The following is a 15,863-nucleotide window of genomic DNA, read 5'->3' on the forward strand; positions in this document are numbered from 1 at the left end:
TCCATGCTTTTAATACTCTTTTTCAATCAAAGCTCCTTATTACATCCTGCAACAAAAACACGATTAAATTATAATATTAGGCATTATCGTGTATGTAAAATCAGGCAGTAATCGGGGTCTGATATGCAATATTCGACCCTCAACACAACCCCCAACCAGCATTTTGCTAGTCCCGAGGAAATTATGTGAAAAATAAGTTGAAAATTACAGGACAATTTCTATAAAATCAAATGATTTTTGAAAAACAATCCAGATCCTAGAATTCTGTGATTCATGAATGTTGGGCATTACTATCTCCTAGACTCGAGTGCACGATAACTTCATAGTCGAGTTCAAAGTATTAATCCATTAATCAGAACAATTCTAAACATTAAGTTCCATGGGTGTATAGTCTAATCTCGGCTTATCATCATTAAAATTCACTTCTCTATCTCAGGATATCATTGGTAACCAACACAAGAATTACCAAAACTTGCCTCACAAATCACCTTTTCATCATTTTTATTTTTATTTTCATATTTTTTTTTTACTTTTGATTTTTCTAGTAAAAGTAACGTCAAGAAGGGGAATCAAATCCTCACCTACAGGGAGCAAACCTATGATGAAGACTGTACACCCAACTTTTTTCACATATCATCCATGGGGAATTAAATCTACACCTATAGGGAGCAAACCTATGGTGAAGATTATTCGCCCAACCTTTTCCAAACGTATCTGGTTTTTTTTTTTCCTTCAATTGATCATGACGGGCAAATTTTCCAAGCTGGTTCCTTACATGCTTAGTGATTACCAAGTTAACCCTTCAATATCAAACTGAAATCTTAATGTGAAAGCGAGATGTGACATGTGAAATCATAACTCAATCAATGTTTAAAACTTCTAATCAGAGATTAACACTTCAAACTTAACTGTGAAATCTAATATAATAGATAACTGAATCTAAGAGTCATAAATTACCAACATCACTCATCTTGTAATTCTAAATCCAAGATGGTTGTCAAAATCACTTCGGATTCACAAAAACGTCAGAAATTTTTTTGAAAAATTTCACAATTTTTACTCAAGACCAAGAAAACACTGATTAGGAAACCTGATCTCCCACCCCCAACCTAAAATCTACATTGTCCTCAATGTAAAAGAAATAAGCATGCAATGCATATGGGACAACAAAAATATAAGAGAAGTGATGGAAAGATAGTACCTGGACGAAAGAATCAAGAGGCTTTCCAAAGATATCTACGTAAGATCGGGTCATCACAAGAGAGAAACCAACAGAAGTAAAATAAAAATAACAAAAATAAAATCCTACCTACACCACTTTCACAGGTGCTCTTGATTGCATTTTGCATATGCAACAAGCCTTTAAACCCCTAGGTTGCCCCTAGTGGACGAGTTGTAGTCTCGTGAGGGTTTGCAGTAATGTTACCCACAAACATTGAACTAACTAATGATAAAAACGAAATGAAATGAAGAGCTGGGTTGCCTCCCAGGGGTGCTAAGTTTACCGTCTTTAGCCAAACAAATAAAGCAACTACCCTAGTCCTATGAAAGCGATAAACCTACCTATACCTCCATCAGACTAGGAGATCAATCCTGGTAAACAGGAGTAGTCAGGGGCATGGACATGTCCTCTGAATCAAATTTCTCGACAAATGGTTTCAATCGATGTCCATTGACTTTAAACTCCTTACCATTGTCAAGATCTCTTATCTCAACGGCCCCATGAGGAAAAACAGTAACAACAATGTTAGGGCCGGTCCAACGAGATCGAAGCTTACCCGGAAAGAGATGTAATCGAGAATTGTACAAAAGGACCTTTTGACCAGGCATGAATGATTTTCGTAAAATGTGTTGGTCATGAAATGCTTTCATCTTGTCCTTGTAAATTCTCGAATTATCGTACGCATCATTCCGGATTTCCTCAAGTTCATTCAATTGAAGTTTGCGTAACGAGCCAGCGTTGTCCAAATTGAAATTAAGATTTTTGATCGCCCAGTATGCTTTATGTTCCAGCTCCACAGGCAAGTGACAAGCTTTCCCATAAACAAGTCTAAAGGGAGACATTCCAATAGGGGTTTTAAAGGCAGTACGGTATGCTCATAAGGCATCAGTCAATCGGATTGACCAATCCCTACGATCAGGGTTAACCGTTTTCTCCAAAGTGTGTTTAATTTCCCTATTCGAGATCTCAGCTTGCCCACTTGTCTGTGGGTGGTACGGGGTGCTCACCTTATGAGAGATACCGTATTTCTTCATTAAGCTCTCAAATGGTTTATTACAAAAGTGTGAGCCCCCATCACTAATGATGGCTCGAGGCGTTCTGAATCGAGAAAGGATGTTTTCTTTTAGGAATTTAATGACCGTGCGATGGTCATTAGTTCGACACGGAATCGCTTCGACCCATTTAGTGACATAATCCACGGCGAGCAAAATATATAGATTTCCAAATGATTGGGGGAATGGTCCCATGAAATCGATGCCCCAGCAATTAAATGCTTCAATGATAAAGATGGGATTCATAGGCATCATATTTCGACGAGATAATGCTCCCAATTTCTGACAATGCTCACAAGCTTTGCAAAACTCATGAGTGTCCCTAAACATAGTGGGCCAGTAAAAGCCATACTGCAGAATCTTGGCCATGGTCTTTTTAGCAGAAAAGTGACCACCACAGGCCTGTGAGTGACAGAAGGAGATGACGCTCTGATGTTCATTGTTTGGTGCACATCTCCTTAGAATTTGGTCTGCGCAATATTTAAATAAATAAGGATCATTCTAGAAAAAGTTGCGCACCTTGGTAAAGAATTTCTTCTTATCTTACGCAGTCCACTGTGTCGGTATGGCACCTGTAGCAAGATAATTAGCAATATCAGCAAACCAAGGTGAATGGGAGACTCTGAACAGTTGTTCATCAGGGAACATGTCGTTGATATGGGTCGTCTCAAGGGAATCAGAGGTATTAAGGCGAGAAAGGTGATCGGCCACAACGTTTTCTACTCCCTTTTTATCTTTAATTTTCAAATTAAATTCTTAGAGTAGAAGGATCTATCGTATCAGGTGGGGCTTAGAATCATTTTTAGAAAGAAGATACTTCAGTGCCGCATGAACTGTATAGATAATGATCTTGGATCCGATCAGGTAGGACCTAAATTTGTCCAAGGCGAACACTACGGCTAAGAGTTCCTTTTCCGTAGTTGAGTAGTTCACTTGGGCCGGATTTAAAGTCCTACTTGCGTAATGGATGACGTAGGGTCTTTTATCTTTTCTCTGGCCTAGAACTGCTCCAAGAGCAAAATCAAAAACGTCGTACATAAGCTCAAAGGGAAGGCTCCAGTCGGGTGGCTGCATGATAGGTGCAGTGGTTAACGTGCCCTTAAGCTTGGTGAAAGCTTCCTGGCATTGTTCAGTCCACTTGTACGGAGTATCCTTTTGAAGAAGATTACATAAAGGACGAGAGAGGAGACTAAAGTCCTTTATGAATCGCCTGTAAAATTCTACGTGTCCTAAGAAGGATAGCACGTCTCTGATGTTCTTGGGTGGAGGTAAGTTAGAGATAAGATCGATTTTTGCCTTATCTACCTCGATTCCCTTGGACGAGATGATATGCCCTATGACAATTCCCTTCCGAACCATAAAATGACACTTCTCCCAATTAAGTACCAAGTTCTTTTCTTCACATCTTTTCAACACACATTTAAGACTTTCCAAGCACTTGCTGAAAGATGGACCATAAATAGAGAAATCATCCATGAAGACCTCTAGATATTGCCCCACCATATAAGAAAAGATACTAAGTATACATCGCTAAAAGGTGGCAGGGGCATTACATAGTCCGAATGGCATCCTTCGGTAAGCAAAGGTGCCGTAGGGACATGTAAATGTGATCTTTTCCTGGTCTTCAGGGGCCATCTCTATCTGGTTGTAACCCGAATACCCGTCAAGGAAACAGTAATAGGACTGACCAACTAACCTTTCCAGGATCTGATCAATGAATGGTAAAGGAAAGTGGTCTTTCCTTGTGACGATATTCAACTTCCTATAGTTAATGTACATTCTCCAACCAGTAGTGACTCTAGTTGGCACGAGTTCATTATTAGCATTGGCTACGATGGTGATTCCGGACTTCATAGGGACCACTTGAGTTGGACTCACCCATTGACTATCAGATATAGGGTATATGATACCCACGTCCAATAGTTTAAGAACCTCGGCCTTAACCACTTCCTTCATATTTGGATTTAGTCTATGTTGAGGTTGCTGAGCGGTTTTTGCATTATCCTCAAGATATATACGGTGAGTACAAATCGAGGGATCGATTCCCTTGAGATCCGCTATCGTCCATCACAGGGCTTCTTTATGCTCAATGAGAGTAGATATGAGCATACTCTCCTGTTCTTTCTCCAGGTGGGCAGAGATCACCACCGGGTATGTCTCATCTTGACCTAAATAGGCATATTTCAAATCAGAGGGCAAAGGTTTTAGGTCAAGCTTCGGCGGCTTGAGGTTAGACGGTAGAGGCACTACATTGGTTTGTGGCAATTCTTCAAATTGTGGCCTCCACCGGTTAACTTTAAGTACCGCTGCAGTATCAAGCAAGACGCACGTCTCCCTAATCATGTCATCATCAAAATCATGGGAGCGGGCCAGGCACGTCTCTAGATGGTCGGAGGATAAGGTTAGAGGTGTCATATCTTCCACGAAAGAGTCAATCATATTAATGTCGTGAAAATCGTCATCATCCTCTGAGTTGCTGCCGTTATTGAAAAAGATATTTAACTCTAATGTCAAATTTCCAAAAGACATAGTCATGACACCATTCCTGCAATTGATAATTGCATTTGACGAGGCAAGGAATGGGCGACCAAGAATGACGGGAATCTGAGTGCTCATGTTATTGATGGGTTCAATGTCCAGGATGATAAAATCTACAGGGTAGTAAAATCTATCGACCTGGACTAACACATCCTCAATTATCCCTCTTGGTACACGAACAGAGCGATTAGCAAGTTGTAGTGTGGTCAGGGTGGGTTTTATCTCACTCAAATCTAACTGTTTGTATATCGAGTAGGGAATCAGATTTACGCTCGCTCCTAAGTCAAGAAGTGCGTGATCAATTCGATGGTTCTCGATTACACATGATATAGTTGGGCTACCGGGATCCTTGAATTTCTGCGGCACGTCTTGCTTCAGGATGACACTCACTTTCTCAGTCAAGAAGATTTTCTTTTGAATACTTTGCCGTCTTTTGGTCGTGCATAAGTCTTTCAGAAATTTGGTATATGAAGGAATCTGTTTCACGACATCAAGTAGAGGAATGTTAACTTTCACTTGTTTCAACACCTCCAGAATATCCTGAGAGTTAGAAAGACGTTTTGGTGCAACCAACGGTTGGCGGAACGGAGCAACTGACTTCTCTAGAAGTTCCAGTTCTAAGTTTTGTGGGGCATCACTAGATCCATCATTGTTGTCCTCTTCTGGTTCTTAAGGCTTTTCGGGCCTAACCGGAAGAGTTTTATCAATGATCTTTCCACTCCTAAGAGTGGTGATGGATTTAGCGTGCCCCATCTAATTTGAAGAGCTGGGATCATTAATCTCGTACTGCGGTTTAGGATTGGGGAGAGGTTGTGCAGGAAGCATCCTCTTTTCTATAACCGTCATACGAGAATCTATCTTTTGCATAAAATCTGTAATTTTCCGCATTGCCTGAGCCAGCTCTTGTATGAAATTTTGAACCGGTTCCTCTTAAGGTTTCACTTGATTTGGATTTTGATTGAAGAAACCTTGAGGGGTAGCCGTTTGTCCATTCCTCCAACTAAAGTTTGGATGATTTTTCCAACCAGGATTGTACGTATTGAAGTTAGGTCCAGTAAAAGGTCTTTGATAATTGTTTATGGCATTAGCTTGTTCATTCAACACTCCTTGAAAGGTGGGTATTGTAGGACAATTTTCAGTTGTATGAATGTTGCAATCACAGATGCCCCAAACAATTTCATTAACCTTATCCTTCTTTCCTTCTATGGCCTCAACTTTCCTTATGAGCGTAGTCACTTTACACTTGAGATCATCATCTTCTTTCAAGAGATATAATCCACCTTTCTCCTTTAATTGAGTCGGCCTAGACGTAGTGTTCGACTTTGGGTAATAGTCCTATGATTGTATTTTTTCAGCAAGACTATCGAGGTAATCCCATACCTCGTCAACATTTTTATTAATGAATTCTCCATTACACATTATCTCGACCATTTGGCGCATGAAATATGTCAGTCCATCATAGAAAAAATTTGTAATGCGCCACGTTTCAAAGCCGTGTTGTGGGCATGAACTGACCAAATCCATGAACCTTTCCCAACATTGGTAAAACGTTTCATCCTCCTTTTGGGTGAAGTTCATGATTGCTTTTCTAAGGGTAATTGTTTTATGATGTGGAAAAAATTTCTTTATAAATTCCCTTTGCATATCATTCCATGTGCCAATGGATTTAGGACGCAGTGAATGTAACCACGTCTTAGCTTTCTCTTTTAAGGAAAAAGGAAAGAGTCTCAGCCTGACTGTGTCCTCAGACACATTTTGAAAATACAAAGTGGCTCTGATCTTAAACTAATTCTAAAACTAATTAATTTCAGAAAATAGTAGCCGTCAGTCCCCGGCAACGGCGCCAAAAACTTGTTCACTCCCCAAGTATAGGGTTGTGATGTAGTAATAAACTCGGTGAGACCGAGGTCGAATCCCAAGGGACTGATACTTGTACGTTACCTGAAACTAGGTAGAAATAGGACTAGCCTAATATGAAATCTAAATCCAATATAAAGTGATGAATAATGGTGAGATATTATTCTAAAATGTAAGGAATTCAGAGGAAGGAAACTAGGGATTCAGAGGATCCACTTGTAGAGATCAGGGAGATCTTATGCCTGCTTCAAAAATCATGAACATTAAACTGAACTTATTTGATCTAGTTTTCACGAGATGAAATGTATATGAATTAGAATGGATTCCACCACCAAACCATGCCCAGGAGACAAGGCAAACAACAGAATTAAACTAATTACCAACCAATCAACAATGCATGAAGGTTTAGGAAAGGTACCGTCATCCAACCATGCTCATGAGACGATAGTGAACAACAGGGCTTCCCGACGTCATAAACATCAAAAGGAGGGAGAAATACTCAAAACTATCGTAGATCTATTGTAATTTCAGTCACAACAAATCATTAAAAATAACTGAAAGTATTCCTTTTAATTTGAACTAAAATCAACATCAGTCTAAACAAAAGGCACACGCATAAATTCTCCCATCAGACTACAAGCTTCACCTCTTAGCCCTAGCTAAGAGGTCTAGCCTAACATGAACATGGTGAGGCTAAAAGTTGTATTAAGGAAGAAAAATAAAACCAAAGAAGAAAGAGAAACAAACTCCCAGCTGGCTGCCCATTGATCTCCTTCGAATTCCAATTCTTTTTTTTTCTTCTCCTCTCTCCTTTATAGAAGACCCAAGGGCGGTGACTTGAGTCCATGCATCCTTTCGTCGGAAGCCTTTTCCCCAGCATGAGATTTTTCGCAATCTGTTTCTGCAGTTACGCAGACAGTCGGTGCGGTATCTTTGGAAACCGACTTCCGTTCATTCATCTTTCAGCCAAAGAGAACCAATCTAAGATGTTCAGCCTTCTTGGCATCAGTCGGAACTTCCTTGGAGAGGTTTTGAATGGCCAGGATCGTCGGACTGATTCTGGCCATGTCTACAAAACAGCCCGCAACGTCCGGCCTCGTACGTGCTATCACAGAATGCGTAACTGACTACGCTGCGATGTCGGTGGGGCCCACTGAAGCTGACGTTTGAGAGATCTACGCCGTCCATCGGATTCAACTCGAAAAACCCATCAGGAATGGACGGTTCTTGAATGATTTCGGTGTGGTCCATAGGCCGATTTGTCTCGAGTTTGATGCGGCCCATGGTACCAGATCTTCTAGTCGTCCGTCTTGCATTTGATCATGAGTTACGTGTGTGTGCGCGCATGGGAACAGAAGAAGACATTGGACAGGGTCTTGGCCACCCTATGGAGAAAGTTGATGGTTCAGATCGTCCGTTTGGGCGATGGATGTGGCCCACTGTGATTAGCCGGTGAGAGCACGTCCGTCACTGGACGTGCGAAACGTCTCTGTTTGGACGTTTTGCACAAAAAATAGGTGGGGTCCACTGTGATGCTTGTCCTAGAAATTCACTCCCTCCATCAGCTCCTGTACATAGTGTTGGCCCATGGCCTCTAGTTTAAAGTAGATCTGACTTCAAGGTGGGCCACACGCTTAACCGATGTATGGATAACATTCACCGTTAAAAATACAATTGGCTTCACGTATGCCATGCATGGCACATCTATTTACAGATTTGCCCTTCTCTTTTGTTATATTTTCTGCCGTCAGTATCTCCTGATTGCACCATGCAAATGACACAAAATTTCACTATGATTTGTTATTTTTCATGCTCTTTCTAACGCCTAAGTTTGAGCCTTAATCGCTTGTGGATTGCCAAGATGCTCTTTAATGGCTAGCACCCTCTGATTTCTCTGTTGGGCTTCCACAAGGATCTAATGGTTGAAATTTGACGTGTATGGTTAATTTATGGTCCTCAGGCCATGTATGAAGTTTCGAGCCGAGTGGATGGTGGAAACCCTGTGATCTTGCATTCTGACTAACTTTCAGGCCACTTGAGCTTCAGTTTCTCAATTTTCTCGGATCTCTGGCGTGTATATCCATCGATCTCCGTCCCCTGGAGTCCATTCCTTGCTCTGGTGACTTCGAAGCGTTAAATCCATGCTTTTAATACTCTTTTTCAATCAAAGCTCCTTATTACATCCTGCAACAAAAACACGATTAAATTATAATATTAGGCATTATCGTGTACGTAAAATCAGGCAGTAATCGAGGTCTGATATGCAATATTCGACCCTCAACATGCAGCCAAGTTGTGCTAGCACTCGGGCGGGAGGGACGCCCACCATTGCCCCAACCTTTCCTGAACCAAATGTTGAGTTGATATGGTTGTACCAAAGAGGTAGTTGAAATGACTCAATACACTGGTTGCCATGTTGCCACTAATGAAATGGTGGTGAGAGATTCGTGGCTCGGCCAGTGATCTAGATCTACCGGGCAGCAGACGCATTTTGATGCTAAGTTTAACCCTTTCTCCTGGATCCTGCCATCAACCGGTATAGCCTCTCTAAGCAGCCTTAATGCAGGGGCATTTTCACACCAGGCTCGAGTGGGGTTGCCTGTGGGATGCAGGGGCACACTGGTTGGGGACTTGCACAAAACCTTAGGATCTAGCATCCCAAAACAAACTAGAATTATAGGATAATAAAGCAATGAAATAAATCACAGCATAAACCACACCACACAAGAGATTTTTACGTGAAAAACCTTCAAAGAGGTAAAAACCACGGGACCTCGTCCAAATCAACAATCCACCATGAAGTAGAACGTTACAACCTTCTTCACTCACGCAGGAGTGGATAAACAATAAGAGAATAAAAAGAAAAACGGAGAGATATCATCGATCACGAGGACGTAGAAGCGTTAAAACGTCGACTCCCTTCCACAAGCTTCCTCTCGCTCTTTTCTCTCACTCTCTCACCTTGGATAACCCTAAAGCCTTTAGAAAACCATTGTAAAGCTTTAGGAGACCCTCTTGTATTACCTGGAAAAGCCCTATGCACCCCTATTTATAGTTTAGGAAACTTCCTTCTGCACCCTGTCGCGAAAGGCCTCAGATTTTAGCAATCTGCATAGGATCCGAACTCGAATCTACGTAAGCTCGACTAGTCGAGCCAAGTCCTCGACCGGTCGAGCAACCCACTCAACCGGTCGAGCACCTCTCTCGACTGGTCGAGTACCCTAGAGAAAAATATTGGATGGTCACTAGACTTTGAGTCGAGCCCCACTCGACCAGCTGAGCGCCACCCACGACCAGTCGAGTGGCTCATTCGACCGGTCGAGCAGGGCGGTAAACTACTCCGATTTTTCAACTCGCTGCCCCATCTCTCCTCTAAATTGAGGAGGAAAATCCCATCAAATCTCTTCCTTTTCTAACTGAAGATGAATGCACCTTCTTCAAGCCAGCCTGGTTTCTACAAACCTCAACCTTGCCCTTGAGCAAAGCCTTGGTCATCATGTCTGACCCATTATCGTCCGTGTGGACCTTCTCAAGTTGTAACACCTTTTGTTCCAAAGTATCCCTAATCTAGTGATACCGGATCTCTATATGCTTCGACTTGGAGTGCTGACTTGGATTCTTGCTCAAGTGTATAGAACTTTGACCATCGCAATAGACCACATGCTGCTCCTACTTCAGGCTAAGTTCCTGTAGGAACCTCTTCATCCAAAGCATCTCTTTAAATGCCTTTATAACTGCAATGTATTTGGCCTCTATCGTCGACAATGCTACGACCTTCTGTAGTTTGCTCTGCCAAGAAACCGCTCCCCCTGCAAGCGTTAGACTTCCTGGAGTCTATGTCACCTGCCATATCTGCATCTGTGTAGCCCTCTAACACAGGTTTTTCGTCACCATAGCATAGGCTCAACCTAGATGAGCCTCTTAGATACCGCAGTATCTATTTCACCGCTACCCAAAGCTCTTTGTCAGGATTGGCAAGATACGAGTTGACAACACCAACCGCATATATTATGTCTGGGCATGCACACACCATAACATACGTCAAATTTTCTACAGCTGACGTATAGGGTATCTTCTACATCTCTTCCACCTCTACCTTCGTCTTGAGATATTGCATGTCGCTCAATCTGGATTAACCATCTAGTGGAGTACTGACCGGCTTCACTGCATTCATATTAAACTGCTCTAGGACTTTCTCAATATACCGCTCTTGTGACAGCCAAAGCTTCCTGCTGCTTCTGTCACAGGTTATTTCCATTCCTAGGATCTGTTTAGCCGGGCCCAAGTCTTTCATCGCAAACGACTTGCCCAACTCCTGTTTTAGCCTATCGATCTTCTTGATGTCTTTTCCCATGATGAGCATGTCAACAACATATAATAGCAGAACTAAGAAATCGCAATCTGAGAACTTGCGCGTGAACACACAGTGGTCCGACTCTGTTCTGTCATACCCATGCTTCAACATAAACAAGTCAAACTTCTTGTACCATTGCCGTAGAGTTTGTTTTAGCCCATACAAGCTCTTCCTCAACCTACATACCATATACTCTTTGCCCTTGACTTCAAACCCCTCTGGTTGGTGCATGTAGATCTCTTCTGCTAGGTCACCATGGAGAAAGGCAATTTTAACATATAACTGATCTATCTCCAAATCCATGCTAGCTGCCAAACCCAAGCAACACCCGTATGGATGTCATTTTCCCCACTGGTGAGAAAATCTTCTCGAAGTCTATGCCTTTCCTATGACCAAACTCTTTCATCACAAGTTTGGCCTTGAACCTCGTCTGTAAATTCTTCTGCTCAACCTTCTTTTTGAACACCCACTTATTGCTCAAAGTTTTATTGTCCTTAGACAGTTTCACCATATCATATGTGTGGTTCTTATGCAAGGATTCCATCTCCTCTTGCATAACTTTCAACCACTCCCCCTTATGCTCGTTGGCTAGGGCCTCAAAATAATCTTCAGGCTCTCCCACATCAATCAACATAATGTACTCATGTGGCGAGTACCTCTTGGATGGCTGTCTGTCCCCAGATGACCTCCTCACCTGTGGCTCAACAGGTGGATCAAGTGAGGGCTGCTCCCCTGGTCCATCTTCTTTAGGAACTCCCTCGTCCTCTGCACCTTGTTGTACTCCCCCGTCATCAGGCACTATCGGAGGAATAACCAGATCTATGTCCTCTAGCTCACCTGAACTAAGCTGGTTCTTCTTTGACTTACTAATGTCTTCTATAAACTGATTTAAAAAAAAAACCACATCTCTGCTCCTAACAAGCTTCTTCTCGGTCGGATCCCACAATCTGTTAACATTTTCATCACCATACCTCAAGAACACACACTTCCTGATCTTCATATCGAGCTTGGACCTCTCGTCCTTTGGTACGTGAACGGATGCCCTGCATCTAAACACGCTGAGATGACTATAAGATGGATCATGTTCAGTCCACACCTTCTCTGGTACTTCTCCATTCAACGGGCTAATGGAGACCTATTTATCAGATACACTGCCGTGTGCATTGCTTCTCCCTAGAATGTCTTAAGCAATTTCGCATGGGATAACATGCATTTGATTCTCTCTACAATGATGCGATTCATTCGCTCAGCTACACCATTATGTTAGGGGATCTTGGGAACCGTCTGTTCATGCCGTATACCCAGGGACTTACAATACTCATGAAAGTCACCAATGTATTTACCACCATTGTCAGTGCAGATGCACTTCAATAAACTACCTGTCTCTCTCTCGACCATAGCATGAAACAATTTAAATACACTAACGACCTCGTCCTTGGACTTTAAAGCATAAACTCAAACCCTCCTAGATGCATCATCTATTAAAGTGACAAAATACAATGCCCCACCCAAGAATTTTGTCCTCATAGGACCACAAACATCAGAATAAATCAAATCTAATGCATGCACTTTATTAACATGAGAAGCAGATTTAATAAATGAAACTCTATGCTGTTTCCCTGATAAACAATCAATACAGGTTTTGAGAGGTATACCTGTCACGTTTAGAAGGAGTCGCTTCCTCGCTAGTAGTTGAAGCACTTTTTCACTCATGTGGCCTAGATGTCTATGCCACATGTCAATAGCTGAATCTTTCGCTGTGTTAAACCCACCCTTGCACACATTGACACTTACCTTATAAATGTTGCAATACTTTTTTCCTCTGGCTGCGACCAACGAACCCTTATTAGCTTCCAGCGCCCACCAGCAAACTAGCTTTCATATCCATTATCATCCAGCCTTCCTGTCGACATCAAGTTGAGGCGAAGGTCTAAGATATGCCTCACATCCCTGAGAACCAATGTGTAGCCCACATCGGTCTTCATACAAATATCACTAATCCCTATGATCTTTGATGCGCCAGAATTTCTCATCTTCGCAGTCCTATAGTCACCTGACTTGTAGCTTGTGAAGAAGTCCCTGCGTGGAGTCGCGTGAAAAGAAGCTCCCGAGTCTATCACCCAGTTGGTGTCCTGACTCGTAGCTGTGAGACATACATTATGATCTGCTGAAAGAATAATTACAACGTCGCCATTTGAAGCGACTACAGTGGAATCTAATTCATTTACCTTCTCCTTTCCTTTTCCTTTCTTGTCGTTCTTATTCTTACAGCATTCATGCTTATAGTAGCCCTTCTTGCTATAATTCTAGTATTCAACATCCTTCCTAGTACTCGACTTGCCTCTTAATTTATCTCAAGCCTTCCCGCCCTTCCTGTTCTTTCCTCTCCTCCGTTCTTGTGTCACAAGGGCCTCTTGCTGAGTAGACCCCTAAGACTTTCTCATTGTCTCCTCATTGAAGAAACAACTGGTTACCTGTTCCATAGATATCGTTCCATCTGGCGCGGAGTTACTTAGAGACACCACCAATGTCTCCCAACTGTCAGGCAATGAACTAAGCAATAGCAAAGCCTGCAATTCATCATTCAGGACCATCTTCATAGTGGAGAGCTGGTTCACTATATTGCTGACCTCATTCATGTGCTCAGCCACAAAACCACCATCTTTGAACTTGAGATTCACAAGTCGTCTTATCAGGAAGATTTTATTACCGGCTGTCTTCCTCTCATACAACCCTTCTAATTTCAACCATAGGTTAGTGGTTGAGGTTTCCGTAGACACATGGTGGAACACAGAATCCTTCAGCTATTGTCTAATAAACTCTACCGCCTTCTGGTCCAACTTCTTCCAATCATCATCAGATATATCCTTGGATTTTACTGATATGCTTAAAATTGGATAATATATGCCCTTACAATAAAGCAAGTCCTCCATCTTAGCCTTCCATATGGTCTAGTTAGAACCATGAAGGCTGATCATCATTGATGAGCCACATTCCATAATTCAAAATCGATCCTTCTTCATTCAATGAACCTGTCTCTGATACCACTTTGTTGGGGCCTTGCACAAAACCTTAGGATCTAGCCTCCCAAAACAATTAGAATTATGGGATAATAAAGCAATGAAATAAATCAAAGCATAAACCACACCACATAAGAGATTTTTACGTGGAAAACCCTCATAGAGGTAAAAACCACGGGACCTTGTCTAGATCAACAATCCACTATGAAGTTGAACGTTACAACCTTCTTCACTCACGAAGGAGTGAATAAACAATAAGAGAATAACAAGAAAAATGAAAAGATCTCACCGATCACGAGGACGCAGAAGCGTTGAGACGTCGACTCCCTTCTATAGCTTCCTCTCCCTCTTTTCTCTCACTCTCTCACCTTAGATAGCCCTAAACCATTTGACAAACCCTTGCAAAGCTTTAGGAGACCCTCTTGTGTTACCTAGAAAAGCCCTAGGCACCCCTATTTATAGTTTAGGAAACTCCCTTCCACACCCTATCGCGAAATGCCTTAGATTTTCACAGTCTGCACAAGATCCGGACTCAAATCTGCATAAGCTCGACTGGTCGAGCCGAGTCCTCAACCTATTGAGCAGCCCACTCGATTGGTCGAGTACCTCCCTCGACTGGTCGAGTACCCTGGAGAAAAATATTGGATGGTCATTGGACTTTGAGTCGAGCTCCACTCGATCGGTTGAGTGCCACCCACGACCGATCAAGTGGCTCACTCGACCGATCGAGCAGCGCGGTAAACTACTCCAATTTTTCAACCCGCTTCCCATCTCTCCTCTAAAGTGAGGAGGAAAATCCCATTGACACTCGGGGTGGGCGGCCCGTGTGAGGCGGTTGGCTAGTGTGAGGCAGTGCCCATGTGATTTGGGACCCATGAGGGGGGTTCGACCGAGGTCATAACCCATGAGATATGGGGCCTCGGCTATGAGATAAAGGGATTGATTCACCATGCTCTAATAGTTAGAACTTTTAGAGTAAGTCGCTAGTTGTCCTACATCAAATTGGTATCAGAGCGGGAGGTCTTGTATTCGAGACTCCTTAGTGGGGGTGATTAATGCAGGGGCATTTTCACACCAGGCTCGAGTGGGATTGCCAGTGGGATGCAGGGGCACACTCGGGGTAGGCAACCCATGTCAGGCAGGCAGGCGGCCCGTGCCACTGTACATTCAAGTCCAACTGCAAGAAGAGCTTGTGAATGCTTCTCCATAGAGGCGAAGCAGAGGCCGACACCCCTACGACCCCACTCATGCAACTGCTAACATCGTATCTGGCTCTCATGTATGAAGCCCACAAACTATCAATCTCACCGTACTGCACACTTCAATCCATCTTAAGGCGAAGCGCTTTCATAAGTTTGACTAGCCTGCGTTAAGTATCTGGCAGTCCACCCATCAATTCTGGCCACCACGCGGTCCATCATGGGTTGGAAAATCTCTCTCCTTACCCTGCCTCTAACTATGGGCACACCCAAATAGAGATTCCCCACTGCTGCTTACAGAATCCCCAAGGATCTCTCAATTGCCTTCACCCTGCCAAAGGGCAATTTGGAAGAGTAGAAAAACCCGATTTTTCTTGTATTCACCTTTTGCCCTGAAGACGCTTGGTAGCCTGACAGGAAACTGTTAACCATTCTCAGTGACACATAGCCCCCCTTGAGGAAAAGAAGGGTGTCATCAGCATATAGGAGATGTGAGATGGTGGGACATGCATCCTCATATGAGCTTGAATGGCTGACAGAGACTGCGGCTAACTAATGACTTGAAACCCCTGCTAAACACTTCAGTAGCTAAGATGAAGAGGTCGGGCGAAAGCGAGTCTC

The 15,863-nt window shown here is 42.8% G+C and overlaps 1 long non-coding RNA gene and 1 other non-coding gene across 2 annotated transcripts in view; one reads left to right on the forward strand and one right to left on the reverse strand.

The window, feature by feature from the left end:
• The window catches only part of LOC131224757 (uncharacterized), a 99,223-nt gene that overhangs the window by 11,064 nt on the left and 72,296 nt on the right, over positions 1-15,863 (reverse strand). The window lies entirely within an intron of this gene.
• LOC131226452 (small nucleolar RNA R71) lies at positions 6,302-6,408 on the forward strand. The gene has a single exon (XR_009161836.1). It is a non-coding gene; the product is annotated as a small nucleolar RNA R71 (small nucleolar RNA).

The sequence above is a fragment of the Magnolia sinica genome, chromosome 14 (genome assembly GCF_029962835.1).
Source record: "Magnolia sinica isolate HGM2019 chromosome 14, MsV1, whole genome shotgun sequence".
In the NCBI taxonomy this organism is placed as follows: Eukaryota; Viridiplantae; Streptophyta; class Magnoliopsida; order Magnoliales; family Magnoliaceae; genus Magnolia; species Magnolia sinica.